The following is a 15,597-nucleotide window of genomic DNA, read 5'->3' on the forward strand; positions in this document are numbered from 1 at the left end:
ACATCACATGGAGATGGTATATAAAATATGTGGTTGTACTAACATACAGCATTTCGTATTGTTACAGCGTGCATGGAATATTCTAAATTCTATGTTTGGAAAACAAGTTTAAAAGAAAGTATTTATAAACATCAGTATCATAAGGAAAGAGGATATATGCAAAGTGATTGCAAATCATATTATTCAGGAAGGAGTAGTAATAATTTTAAATTTATAATGCTTCAAGTTGTTCATGTAAGTTTGAGGGGTGGTGATATTAAAATGTTACAGAAAGTGCTGAATATGACTGGTTTATGAGACTGGATGCTGTAGCAGAACCTCGTGTGAATGATTGTTGTGGTTTAAAACGTTTTACCCTGCTGTGCTAATGTGTCATGGCATTTAGTGAGTTAAGTGCTGTGATGCATTTAGCACTAGTCTGTATTTACCTGGGCCATTTTTAAATAAAAAGCTTCATAAATGTTTATTAAAACAACAGCCCAAATAAATTTAGTGTTTCCTTGGGTGACATCATACAAGGCATATGTCAATAGACTTTAATGGATGTGTCTCTGCACATGCGTCAAAAGTCTAGGATGACTTTCATATTTTCCCTCTGTTAATGTCACTGAGGTTAAAGATCAACGTTAAACATCAATGCAGGGAAAACAAATTTTGTGATTTTTTTTTTTTTAAAAAGCCAGAAAACATTTACTGATAGAATGAAGCTCTTGATCAGTACTTTATGTACCACATACAATAATATAGATGATAATTTAATGTATAACAAAAGACTTTGAAACTGAACTCAATTAAAGGAGTTTGAAGCATTAATTAATATGTTACTTGGGTAACCGTGACATCAGATTAAGTGATTGTGATGTCAGAGGGTTTTTTTAGGTTACTCTTTAAATCGTTATTGTTTGTAGTGTTTTTAAAGAACTTGAAAAAGCATCTTAAAGGTTTGAAAGTGCTTGTTTGGTTTATTTCAATAAAATCTTCCTTTACACATGATTTCTGATTTACAGATCAATATTTTACATCTATCACTTTAAATAATGTTTGATTATTTGAGAAGCAGATAATATAGAGGTATTCAAAGATTTTTTTTCCTTCTGAAGCAGGAAGGTTAACAGTTCTCAAAAGACAGAATCCAAACTCTTAACATGTAAGACTGTCATTTTAAAATTCTAAATGTTAAAGAGGCAGAAGCATGCACTTTCCTCCTAAATCTGTCAAAGGCCCTTCCATCCTTGTCAGAGGAAACTGGATTAGCGTTAGCAATTTGTTTAACAGAAGCAGTTTTAGATAAGAAAAATCACTGCAGGTCTGCTCTAGGGTTAGAAAACATGCATCTATGAGTCATGTACTATCAGTCTTTTTGGCGGCCATGACACTGACTGTCAGGCATACTGAATGATGCTAAGAAACATTCCCTAAAGCTGATAAAACAGAAAAGACAGCTGCAGGCTGTGGAATGTCTGTTTGCAAGAAATCCTAATACTTTTACTAGAAAACAGGAATTTCAATTTATTCCCACTGAAATACCTCTGCCATGTTCGATAAAAATCTCAGAACAAGGTATGACTTCAGGAGAGAAATCTAAAATAACATTGTGGCTTACCTTGTACCTTACCTTAAAATACAGTGACTCACCTTGTAAAGCTACATGACTTATGTACCTCATATATATTGTGAAAAAAAAACTGTACTCCTGTATGCCTCAAACATGCATGTTTATATTGTATTCTGTTATTATATATTGCTATAATAGTTTTGTTAAGCTCATTTACATATTGTTAACAATGTACTACTTAAACTAAGTTTACTGCTTGTACCTTAATAATGTTCTTTTTGTTGTGGAGCTTTTCTCCCCGGGTCTCTGCTGAAAACTTTTTTTTTTTTTCAACCCAGTTGGACACTACCCGGTTAACAAATGTAAATAAATAAATAAATAAACACTTTCCTCCAAATCAGAACCTTCAGTTAGTGGAAACAACACAGAATTAAAAGACTTCCACTTACATTTCCTGTTCTGCTGCCTGAGAATCAAAGTCAGAATAGAAGGAACATTTTTTTCTATTAGAGGTAAGTGAAGAAATCGAATTTAACAAATTAAAAGAAATCAATTACTTAGTAAATCTCAACAAGTCTACCTTGTCCATAGTAAAAGAGACAGGGGCTGAAACATACTTCATGTTTTGCTTTCTTGTCTTCAGAGACTTTTGGGAAAAGATTGACTTATGACAGGGGAACTATCCCAGGTATCAGGCATTTTAGCCAAGCTATCTGGTAGACCTTCACCCATTTCTTCCCTGAGACTGACTAGAGTGGATCTCCCTTGTCCAGTGAGGGCAAGCCTACAGCCGCAGAGGACAAGCCTAACTATCACCCTTAGTGGCTTCCCAAGGAGCTACACCAGAGAGACTAAGAAAAAATTAATGAGCGGTCCGATGACAGAGTACAGCCATAGCAGAATCATTCATCAGTGGCAGAGGCAGTGAAGCAGCCAGTTTGACACCTGAAGACACCCTAGCAGTTCTTTTCTTCTTGCAGACAGGGGGAGGAAGACCTGTGAAGACTGGTAACTGCTCCATGCTCCAGCCGAAAACGAAGCCTGAAAGACTGTTAGCAAAGCCTGTGAGAATTGGTAAACCTCCTGACAGAAAAATAGGGATTTTGAGGGAAAAATGAAATGGCAGCCTCTAAAAGCACAATATCCTGCCCCAACACCCTAATTCTACTAGAAAATGAAACAGTTTTGTCACAGAGCCATATACTGAGGAAAAGCTCCACCATGAAAAACGGCCATACATAAAAATTGCCTTTCCTAGAATAAAATACATTTCTTTCAAAGAAAAGTGCAGAGTTTTCACAGAAAATCAGTTAGCAGAAGGTTTTCCCCAGAAGGATACTTATCTGCTAAGACTTGAAGGCTGAATAGTCAACAATCAGTTCCCAGGAGTCTGCAGAGGGAATGCACTTCAGTGGCAAGAAAGCTCTGAAGGTATTGGCACCCAAACTGTTTTTTATGTGCCTCTGCTCAAGCCACTGGTAGGTAGGGTGCGTGGAAGTTGCCCTGAAGATCTGAAATCTTGCCAGAGGTCATATCTTGGGCAGGATATAACCCAAGCAGCTTAGGTTACTGTAATAGTGATCTAATGTTGAACATCACCTCCCCACTCCTCAGAGACATAACTGGCTGATGCTGAAGATTAAAAAGTCAGATGCAGTGGCCGGCAGCAAAACAGGTGAGCATGGCTGATCTTCCACAAGTGGATCTGTAGAGTGGTGCCAGTAGCATCATACACACACACACACACACACACACACACACACACACACACACACACACACACACACACACACACACACACACACACACACATGCATGTGCGCACACACACACACACACACACACACACACACACACACACACACACGATAAAAATACCAATGCAGCTATACAGTTCACTGACACTGAAGTCATACACACATTGCTGTTTCGAGAGATACAACTGCCTTCTACAGCATCCAACTATGTTAAGGTGATGCTCCTCTGCAACTGCAAAACAAATCACATGCTGTTAAACACACTTGTAAAACAGTATGTATAGTACAGGACAATGGCACTATCCAAACAAATTCTGCCAATACATGTCTGGCTAACTCTCCTGAACCTCTGTCTCTCACTGGCTCATCAGCTCAATGTAGTACCAACATAGCACATCATAGCAATTACACCACTCTTTCCCAGAAGGGGCAGCACTACTGGCATCACTAAGTACTTGAACCAGCTCATGCCGTGCATCCAACTCCTTCAAAGGACCGCAGTGCCCCAAAAGATTCACTTTAAAATCCCTTTAGAAGAAGAACAGGAAAATCTTGCTCTCCCTTGCACATTATTCAGAAACACTGAATTTAACAGGCCAAGAAGCAGCAATGGTCACTTAATAGGTATATTCTAGGAACTAAATGGTAATCTCATGCCCATGGACACACATTTGGAATCACATGTTCAAAGCAGAGCTGTACCACAGTGCTACAAATGCCTGCAAGCTTTATGCACAAGCATAGAGGTCACACATTTTAAGCTAAGCCAGTCACATCGTCATACATATCCTGCACTATGCACATGGCTCACCCAAGTATATATGGATAACACACTGTGAAAACAAAGTGATTCATGCACATTGGAGTTATCTGGCTTCATTTATTTAGCCCCAGTGTTATCTACCTACTGTTAGCACAGTATAAAGTGCTTTTGCAATCTTGGGCAGCATACTTGTGGCTGTATGACCAAGCTATTGAGGAATTCGAATTAAAACTCTGCAGATGAGGAGCATGACAGAGTTATTGAAGGTGTCATGCTTGGTAAAATATCTTATTCACCACTACAAACCTTGTGGTGGCTGTCAGGGAGAGTGAGGAACACTGTGTGTAACTGGGACCCTATCACACTTGCATGTAGTGGTGGATTAAGTGTGCCTTGGGCCCCTAGCAGTTTTCAAACCAGGTATCACCATTAAGGTACATGTTCTTTTAGAATCGCCTTTCTGATCAGTTTAAAAGATCAATCAAGCTGCTATTGTTATATTCCACCAATGTCCATACCTATCAATTACAGCCACTTGACTGCATGTACAACTGAAATGAACTACATGGAATGCTGCAATTACATTCTAAAAATAGGAAATAGACAAGCTTGGCATGCACCTTTTTAATGTCACAAGACTGTTTAACAAGCTTTTGTTAAGCACCTCTAAATTCTGTAAAAATCAAGTATCATGATATTGATTAACAACTGACAGTTCCAGCCATCTGAGAATGACAGCAGAAGTTAAAACACTTTTAAATACAATTTGATACGTAAAGCAAAACCAGGAAAGTGGAAAACAAACCAACTAGCAAAATTTCTCTTCCCTCATAACTTGAAACCAAGGCAACTGATTCAAAAACCAAATTGGTTGGTCATAATCATCATAATCAACATTCAGACCAGCCTTTAAATACCTTTCCTTACATAAATCCACCAAGGACATTAGCAAGAAAAAGTAAAAAAAAAAATGCAAATAAGAAATTATTTATTACAACATACACCTTGGATAGTAATGATGTGTTTAATCATTTGAAGAAGAATTGGTTTATATTAGCATGCGACAACAGGATATTAAATGTATTAGGTGATTGCCCTAAGGTAATTTATAAGAAAGATAGGTCTTTCAATAATTTATTAGAATGTAGTGCACATTCTACTATTACCAGGAGGGGAATGTTCAAGTGTGTTCATTGTGTCCAATGTCCATATATGTTAACTGCCAACAGTATAGTTGTGAATGGTTTAAATATTGAAGTAAGTTGACACTTCACTGGTGAATCTTCTCAAGTTACACATCTAGCTACCTGCACAAAGTGTGCAGAGTTTTATATGGAAAAAACAGTAAAAAGTTAAAGGAGAGGGTATATAAGCATGTCTTGGATATCAGGAATAATAATACAAAAAATGAGCTTGCTAGGCATATGATGGATTTACCATGTCATTTATTTTTAAGTTTTGTGTTTTTGAACAGGTTAAAAAAGACCAAAGGGGTGTAATAATAGGTGAACATCTAAATAAACGTGAGTTAAAATGGCAGTTGAAGCTTAATGCCATGAAACCCTCTGGTATCAATGAGGCTTGCTCCATAAATTGTTTATTAAAATTTAAACATTTGCAAGAATAATTTAACAGTGAATAGATATATGTTTATTTTGGTATCATTTATTTCAGTACTTTTTTTTTTCTGTTCATTGTTGTTTTTAGTAAGTTTTAAATTATTTAGGGTTTTTTATAAATTAAAGATATTTATTGTGACAATATTTGAATGTAACAAACTTGGTCAACAGTATGTTGTCTCTTTAAATAATGAGGTTTTGTCAGATTGAATTTTTTCATATTAATTTCATCGGTGGATTTATGTATGGAGGGGTATTTAAAGGCTGGTCTGAATGATGATTTTTATTCTGAAGAAGTTTCTAATGTTAAAGAAATGAAAGCACTTAATAAAATGTATTTGGGTTTTGCCTGTTTTTATCATTTATGACCAACCAATTTGGTTTTTGAAGCAGTTGCCTTGGTTTCAAGCCATGAGGGAAGATAAGTTTTGTTACTATTTGATACTTCACTGTGTCACACTTATAAACAAAATGTGTGACTGAATAAAATGTCTAACAGATTTTAAAATCATTCATTTTTATAGAAGGACACATTTCTGCCTGCCGTCTGTTTGGCACCACTAAGTGTTTTAAATGCTTTCAAAGGCTTTGAATGCCAGTAAAACATTTTGAACTCCTATACCTTTTCCCCTGTAACTAATTGTACATGGAGCTGACACTGCTCCATACACTGGAAAGGATTGCAACCCTTATTATGTGCTCTCAATGTAACTGTTTTGCTCTTAAGGTCAATTACTTGGCATCCATGTTTGAATACATATGTTTGCCATGATCAGAGAGTTGATCATAATTCTCTATGTTTGGTTGTAATAAAAATGGCCACAGTTAAGTTTTCCAGGTTGCTTTAGAAAAATGCAAAGTAGTCTTTCAAAGCCAGACTATTGACTATTTAATTGATTATGACAGCAGGGTTAGCCACCAGTTATAATCCCATTACTGACTGTATTCACCACAGATGTGTGATTTTGATACAATAATTATGAACCCACTAACTAATGTATTTCAAGTTTGCTTCCATACAAACATACAGTTCCCAAGTGTTCCATCTTATTTAATTCAAATACACATTAATTCTGCAAATCCAGACTATTCAAACTGAAAGAAAAAGGTAAGTTACTCTCACTGACAGACAAATCCAACCACCATCCAACAGTTATAACTGCTTTGCCATGTGTGCACCTTATCCGATTTGTAACAAAAATAATATTGCTCAGCCTCTTAGCACAAGAATCGGGAACAAGACAAAAATAATGAGGGACAAAGCCCCAAAATCAGGGACATATTTTAAATATTAATCGTATACACTTAGTGGTGCTAGAATAACAGTTTTGCACTAACATGCAATTTCTGAAAGGTACTAAGTCTGAAACTCAGATGTCTGTAATACATATACTAGTGACTGCAATTATCAGTGACCTGCCAAAAATCACAAAAATTTTAATCAGAACAAACCAAACATCTGTGGCAAAATTAGGAGCATTCTATGAAACTGGACAGTTGAGAGCTACCTGATTTCAGCTTTCTTTCAAGCATTCAACTAAATTCACAAGAGTCCCACAATGCCAGTGACTTAAATGAGCAAATCCAGACCGAACTACAAAAGGAGGGGGAGTATCCATATTCATAAAGGATACCCACACCTCCAGGTTAGTGGCAACGCACGAAGCATCGGAGACCATCCAGGTGCAATTAACCATAGGTAAAACTGCCCTACAGTTAGTAACATGCTACAGACCACCTTCTCAAACTCAGGAAACCCACACAGCCTTCCTGAAGACACTGGAGAGTATAAATGTCTCTCCAAACACCATCATATTGGGTGACTTCAACTACCCAAACATAGACTGGGAACATTACTCAAGCCCCAACACCCTAGCCCAAAGGTTCCTTGAGTTCATAAACTCAAATGCTATGGAACAACTAGTCACCATTCCCACAAGAGGAGAAAATATACTAGACCTGATCATCACAAACATGGGGACAAAATGCTCCACACTGGAAGTATATCCCTCATTGGTGAGATCAGACCATAAATTAATCTCACTGGAGATCCACATCCCGCCCCCACCCCCCGCAAAAAACCACAGTGAAGAACTTCTCAAAAGCAAACTTTACACTTCTTAAGACTGGAGTGGTATCCTTCAAGGCCCCCGAGCCAGTGGAAACCACAACCCACGCTGCTGAAACCCTTACAAATGCCTTCTACGAGCACCTCCAGGAATGTATGGATCAAGCAATCCCTAATAAAATCAAGACCTTTTCCACCAAAGGCAGGCGCCCGGTCTGGTGGACTCCAGCCATAAACAAACTCTACAACAAGAGGAGATAGCTACTACATGACAGAGCAAAATCCCTAAATGGGAAGGCATCTCTGATCAATACTAGCAAAAAACTACGATCACTCATAAAATCATCCAAGGCCAACTTTGAGAGAAAAATCGCTAACGACACAAAAGACAATCATAAAGCCTTCTTTAGCTATGTTAGAAACCTGGGTGGAAACTCCCAGATATGCTCAGAATTAGTCCAAAATGATAAAAATATCACTGAACCCACAGACATTGCCAACATACTGGCAGACAGGTTCAGTGCAAATTTCTCCTCCCTCCCCAAAAGGAGAAATATCTATACCACCAGAGTCTAGCTTCCCAAACACCTCAGATGCCCAGGTGAGAGCTGCTCTCTCTAAAGCAAAAACACAGCATCAATGGGACCGGACGGTGTCCCCGGCTGTGTGCTACACGAACTCAATGAGGAACTAAACCCACACATAAGGCTGCTGTTTAATCTTAGCCTTACTACAGGATACGTACCCAAAGAATGGCGTACTGCAACTGTGGTCCCACTCCACAAAGGCGGTGCTTCTACGGACCCTGGAAATTACCGCCCCATAAGCTTGACGAGCCTTGTCTGCAAAGCTATGGAGAGGATCATAATGGAACTCATAAATAAAGACATTGGGGACCTACAGACACTGGATCCTACCCAATTTGGCTTTGTCAAGGGCAGATCCTGCCTCTTGAACTTGGTCGACTTTTTGAAACAGTCACTAAGGCCATTGATGAGGGTAAGGCAGTTCACACAGCCTACCTTGACCTAGCAAAAGCATTCGACACAATACCCCACTCGGGCATCATAGAAAAGCTCACCATCTTAGATGTAAACCCATATGTCACAAGATGGGTTGCAAACTGGCTCAAGGACAGAACACACAGGGTTAGAGTTGCTGGTGCCATGTCAGACTCTAAGCCAGTCACGAGGTGTCCCACAGGGCTCAGTCCTGGGCCCCTCTTGTTCGGCATTTATTTTTCTGAAGTGCAGGCAAACATAGGGGCATTGTGGCTGACAAAATTTGCAGATGACTGCAAACTGGGCACCATAATTGACACTCCATCAGACACAGACATCCTCCAGAAAGGTCTCATAGAAATGGATAACTGGTGCCAGAGCCATGGCCTTAAGCTAAATGCCAAAAATGTATAGTCATACCCTTTGGGAAAAACAAGGTAACCCCTAATTACCACATAGGTGGTAATCCATTAAACACTGGAAGAAGTTATCAGGGACCTGGGGACCCAAGTTGACAGTAACCTCTCTTTTGACACTCACATTGCCAAAGTGGTTAGGAAGACCTTCTACATTGCCCACCTGATCATGAAGGGATTCACATCCAGATCAGGAGAGGTCATTGTACCCCTGTACTCTTCACTTATCAGACCAATGATTGAGTACAATGCCCCATTCGAATGTACCTTACCCGACACCTGCAGCAGTTGGAAAGACCCCAAAAGTTCCTCACCAAAAGGATAAAGGGGCTCAAACATATGTCATACGATGCCCGACTGAAGAAACTCCAGCTCTATTCAGTCACATACCGTCTGCTCAGAGGTGATCTGTGCCTGACATACAAGGCCATGTCCAACCCGGAATTAATGGACATGCTCCACCTCAAAAAATCCAAATCCGCCAGAGCCACGAGAGCAAGAGACTTAAACCTCAACACGGATATAAATAGGACGTGCTGGAGGGACAGATTCATCACCCAGAGACTCCCTACACTATGGAACAGAATCCCAGTCCATGTGAGGCAGAGCCCCTCACTGACTCTGTTCAAGAGAAATCTTGACGAGTGGATGGGAGATCGTAGGTTTACCCCGGGAATCATCTCTGTATCACTACTGGACAGAGGCACAGCAAACTAATGGGTATAGTATTCTCATCCTAAGGGGTGGTGAAAGCCACACACACTCTGGCTAGGCTTATAAATGCCCTAGGGCAGATAGCCTAGTATGAACCTATGAACCTATGAACCTATGAACTACAAGAAAGTATGTTACTTTCATCTACAGTCTCCGCTCTGGAGGTATATCCACTTTGCTGTGTACCCCTTATGTGACTGTGATTAAAATTCTCTCTAAACATGTTAGCACAAAAATCAGAGATAAAGCCACTAAAACAATAAAATAAAATAAAATAATGAGGATCAAAGACTGAAAACTTAAGGACAGGTTTTAAATATTGATGTTACACTTAGAAAGTTGCTAGAATAAGTGTTTTTCCATTAGCATGCATTTTCTGAAGGTTAATACTGTACCCTGTACTATCTGTTTGGTTTGACTTGTTCTCAGGTTGGAGAGTGAGGGAATTTATACCGATCTTCCTTTAAAAAAAAACTAAAAACATAGGTATGTCTCTGCGGGGGGAGGGGGTACAACACATGAAAATTGTACTGTATTTCTTCGATTTTTATGTTTTTTTTTTTTTTTTTTTTCTGGGTGCTTGAGAGTGCCAGTTGCTTGAGTTCTGGTTAACTGAGAGTTTACTGTATGAGGTAAAACTCAGGGGCATTTTGCAAATACAGGGACAGGTGACAGCTACATAATTTCAGCTTTCTTACACAGAAATTGTCAAAAGTTTTCTGGCTTATTTACACAAATGCACATTAGTATCACAATGCCAGGCTGTTAACAGAGCAAACAACATGAAGGTATATTACTTTAATCCACAAACAGCCTCTTCTCTCCCTCCTCGATAGAGTCACTCTACTATGAACACCTCAACTGACCATGATAAATAAAAAAAAACTTGCAACTTCTTAGCATAAAAACCAGGGATAAAACCACAAAGTAATGAATGCCAATTGAATATAGAGGCAAAATTGGGGACATTCTTTAAAATCTTACTTGCCTACAGTCTGAAACCTGTATATTTCCCATCATTGACATTTAAACTTCCACAGCAGGTTTAGCAACATGTCTCTGTCTCTCATCTTTTACAGCAGGGCACGTACTGCATGTGTATAAACAGCAGATATGGCCACCTGAGTATAAATATTTGTTTTGACATTTAAACAATTTATTAAAAAAAGGAAGCAGCTTATGGAGCTGACAACTGTTACATTCTAAACATTAGCTAAGAAAAATGAGTTAGCAGTGCTGAACATAACAAAATGAATTCTAATGACCAGAAGGCATTAATGCTGTTCACTGGTGAAGTGCTCCATGAAGTTATGGTCTCCAGGCAACTGATCAAATTGTCCCTGTTATAATCCTCCACTGTTTTAAGGCTCATTAGTGTCTGCCTTTGATGGGGGAAAGCAAGTACTGAACAAAGCATACTGCAAGGATTACATGCCATGTGACATGGGGGTATTTGAGGGCCATAAGTACAGGCATGGGTATCAGGTGACTGAGGCTGTGCAAAGCAGTAAATGCAGCTGTTATCCTGATACATAAAGTAAGGGGATGCTTGGTTGTAATCATGTGCATGCCATGGCAGAGCATAATCAACCACTGAATGACATGTTTTGTCCTTATGTCTGCAGGTACTGGTTTGCACACCCAAGGGAGGTAATACCTAGAAAAGTTCAACAGTCAGGGGAATGAACTCTTATTGCAGTCCTTCTACCATATATAGCATGCTCCTGCCAGACAAAAGTGATGCAGAGAAGCAGTATTACCAGGATCTGAATTAGCAGGGAATAGTGCAGGATGTGAACATCATGAGCAGTTATAACAGGTTCCAACAACAGATACAATGGAAGGTTTCTCATATGATGCTCCATGCAAAGGAAAAGGCATGGCACATGGTGGTAGACAGTTTCACCACAGCCAGGAGGACCACCAACACAGAAGAGGCTGGCAGATGTTCAAGAGGTTTTTGTGTCACTGGTTAGAAAGGGAGATGTGTCCTTCATTCCTCTAGGTAATTGGAATGCAGGCCATCCACTCATGTGTCAGTAGGGGAAGTATCCAATTAGTAATATCTATTATAGCAGATTATAGAAAGCTCCACTGCTTGACTGAAAAAAGGGACTTTCCACTGCTCACCTGCATATCTGCTTTACCAGGTACCTCTAATCTGTAAGTGTAACATCTTGCAAAACTAGGTACATCTTCTAATGCATTATATCACACTGTTTACATGTGTAACAGTATACATGGCACAACTGTAGAATATGGAGGCATAGTTGTGATGGCTGACAGTAATGTCATGTGTTTTCATATATACGTAGATTCCACTCATGGATGTTCCAGGACAACATAGGCCGGACATAAGCTGGAAACTTGTGGCTGTCAGTGATGGCAATGTGCAAGTGGCACAGGTCGATGGCACAGTGACATTGTCGGGAACAATACAGGATAAGGGTTCACCTACATCCAAAATTACAGAGGCCCTGTAGAGCTGGTGTTTGAGCATATAGCCTCACTGGAAGAAGATAGGTATACAGTATCTGAAAGTCCCATACATTCTTTACCTATGCCCCCAGCCCATGCAGCATTTGACATGTGCACTGCCTCTTAGGTAGGTATACCCATCACAGGGTAGAGATGCAAGAGAGAGAGGGGTGCACTTCTGCTTTGGATTTAGCACTTTCCTACATGTCTGTGATATTCATAGTCAACCAGAATATGTGCAGGTTTGTGATCCAGGCAAAGACAGCTGTAGTGCACAGAATTGTGAAGCTAGTTAGTGTGTTCTGTGACATGCTGGAGGACACTTATCATATGCACAGTAACCTGAGTATAGACACAGGAGACAACCATGTTGCTGAGGTCACTGGTAGCAAACGTTGACTCCATATGTACATTCATAAGGCACTCAGTAGTTACCATCAAGGCTGGCTCCAAAGGCCCTGTAGTCCATGACTGTGGCAGGGTCCAGAAGTAATGTGGTCAGACACAGGCCATCCCATGTCACACTACACAGACCAGTGGTGAGATAACATTGCTGTCACCTGCTGGCATGAGGTCTTCCAATTCTGGTCAGAAGTGTCACCTAGCTTGTGTAGATTCAACATATGGCATGCTTCCTCAAGGTATACCTACATGATCCTGTAGTTCTCTTCCTTCTCTACCATGGAATGGATTCAGCCCTGGCACAGCAAGCAAACACAGGGGACACTAGCAGCAGTCACACCTTGGTGGCACAACCCCATCATTGGAGAATGACCCAGTGTATGTGGCTAATGTGTTCACCTCCCATGTTAAAGTGTTGTAGTCAACTGTCACTATGTTGCCAACCTATGCAAGAGATGATGATTGTGCCTTGCCCACCCCACCCTCATCTGTAAAGGTATTCTACTGCCTGACTTTCAGTGTGGCTACTCCATTTGTTGGCTGGAAAAGCCTGGGCATGCTACTGCATGTATCATTTTATTCAGTGCTGTCTGTGTCATGGTTCATAATTGTGGACCAGTGGTGCAATATACTGCACCTGTCACTGACTCAGCTGTGGCCCTTCTGCTGTTGCTTCTACATGTCCTCCCATGACTCTCCACCCTACCACTCTACTGATGTTGCAAACTCTATGGCAGATCCTGACGTGATGCGCTCTTGATCCTTCATTTGTTTACACAATACCATGTTGTGAAGCATGGCATACATAACAAAAAAACTTACTATATATGTCCAGACTAGACTGAACTGGCACTCTAGAAGTGTCTAAATGTCAGAAGTATCCCTTTATCATTCTGAATACCTGCACCACTATGTTTTGTGTTTCAGCATGGGTTGTATTATACAACATTTCTTACATGGTCTGGAGTTTGTATAATAAGGTCATCAGCCAGGGCTCTGGGATACATCCAACATTACCTGCAACACACAAAATACAGGCATATCTGTCTGGCAGCCATGTGTACCTACCCACAAGGTGATCCCATGGGAAGTCTATTCACAGGAACCACTCAGAGAGTTCAGAAGTGTACCATATATGTGAAATTGTGTGTACTACCTCAGAGGTACACAGGCATACTATAAATAATGCCCTGATGAACTTTAAGTAAGTACTGGGCTAACTGCACTGACCAGCCATTTTAAACGAAACCAGTTTCCTCTTTGGTTCTTGAATTAACCTATCCCATTTGGTGTTAGATTGACTTTAAGCCCAGGTTGGTAAAGTATAACCTGTTGCTTGCTGGCTGTGAGGTTAGTTTTCCAATTGTGCCAGGCTTCATCCCTCTGTTTAGAAAGGTTTTAAGTTCATAGGTTAGCCACTGCTTGTGTTTGCTTTTGTATAATCGTCTGATTATAGGGAGGCTAGAATCCTGGATTTATAGTAATTGGTCAGTAAAGAGGTAAGCTGCCACAATTGGGTCTGTGTTGCTATGAATGGTGGCCCAGTCTGTGACAGATAGTATGGATTTAAGATCTGAGATGTTGCAGCTAGTTTTGCATCTGGAGGATATTGCTTTTGGGGCCATCTTTAATGTTCTTTAGAGAATGGAGAAGCTAACAGGGCAATGACCACTAAGTGAAGGGGATAAATTGTGTTTGAAATAATGGAAGAATTATTAGTAATAAAAATTTCAGGTAAGGAGTGTTGACAAGACTTGATATTAGGTCTAGCGAGTTATTTAGTTAGTTGTGAGGTTATGGTATTAAGGAACTGAAAAATGTCAGTGTGGATGAGGTTTAGAAAATATGTTAAAATCTTCTAGAAATAAGATATTTTGTTGTCATTAGTGTAAGTGACGATTGCTTATATTATGATTTTGAAGTTGTCCAGGGTGGTGGGAGGGAAAAAACGGCTGACTATTTGTAAGGAATTATTTTTACTTAGAAGTATTTTTGCTAAAGGCCAATTATACCTCTCTCAGCCATCCAGATTTTCAGATTGCACAGAGTTTTACTTCATATATTTGATCTGTAATTCATAAAATGTGTGGTTTTCTGACAAATCAATGAGGATTAAAGTCACTAAATAATGACATACATTTGAGCTTCAGACTTCATATCGTTCATAAAAATGCATGCAAACATAAATTTTGTTATTCTAGCAATTTTCTAAGTTTTTAACAACAATATTTAAAATCTGTCCCTGTTTTAGGCCCTTATTCCCTCATTATTTTAGACTTCTTCCAGATTTCTTGCAATAAGATGTTGAATGATATATTCAGGTGAGCTGTGGTCACAGCTTGGGGAAGTAGTTTGATTTGCAGGTGAGATTTGTACTGAAGTAGAGTTAAGTAGAGTTACACAACCTTTCCTACTAGTTTTGTCTGCAGTATGGAAAGTCGCACAACCCTCAGGCAAGGTTCAGTGTTTTCCTTTACTGTTGAGATGTGTAATAAATTAAGCAGGTAACTACCAGTGTAATGTCATAGTCGGTCTTTAGTGTAAGTAAGTAGATAAGTTTTCTTTGCTGAAACATTTTACAGTGTAGGAGTTTATCTTTCAGTTTTATCAAACTAAACTAAATTTACGCAATCTATAATTTAGGTTAGGCCTAATCAATAGGAACTGGAGAGATGCCTATGGACTAATCTTTAATTAGACTGTTTCTCTGTTTTAGCTAGTCAAACCATTGTAATGCATACAGAATTAATTAAAATAAAAAGTGGATATTGACATAAATGACTAATTTTGCCATAGAAATTAATACTTTTGCATATTTTTAAAA

This window comes from Protopterus annectens, chromosome 7.part0 (genome assembly GCF_019279795.1).
Source record: "Protopterus annectens isolate FY-2018-M chromosome 7.part0, PAN1.0, whole genome shotgun sequence".
Lineage (NCBI taxonomy): Eukaryota > Metazoa > Chordata > Ceratodontiformes > Protopteridae > Protopterus > Protopterus annectens.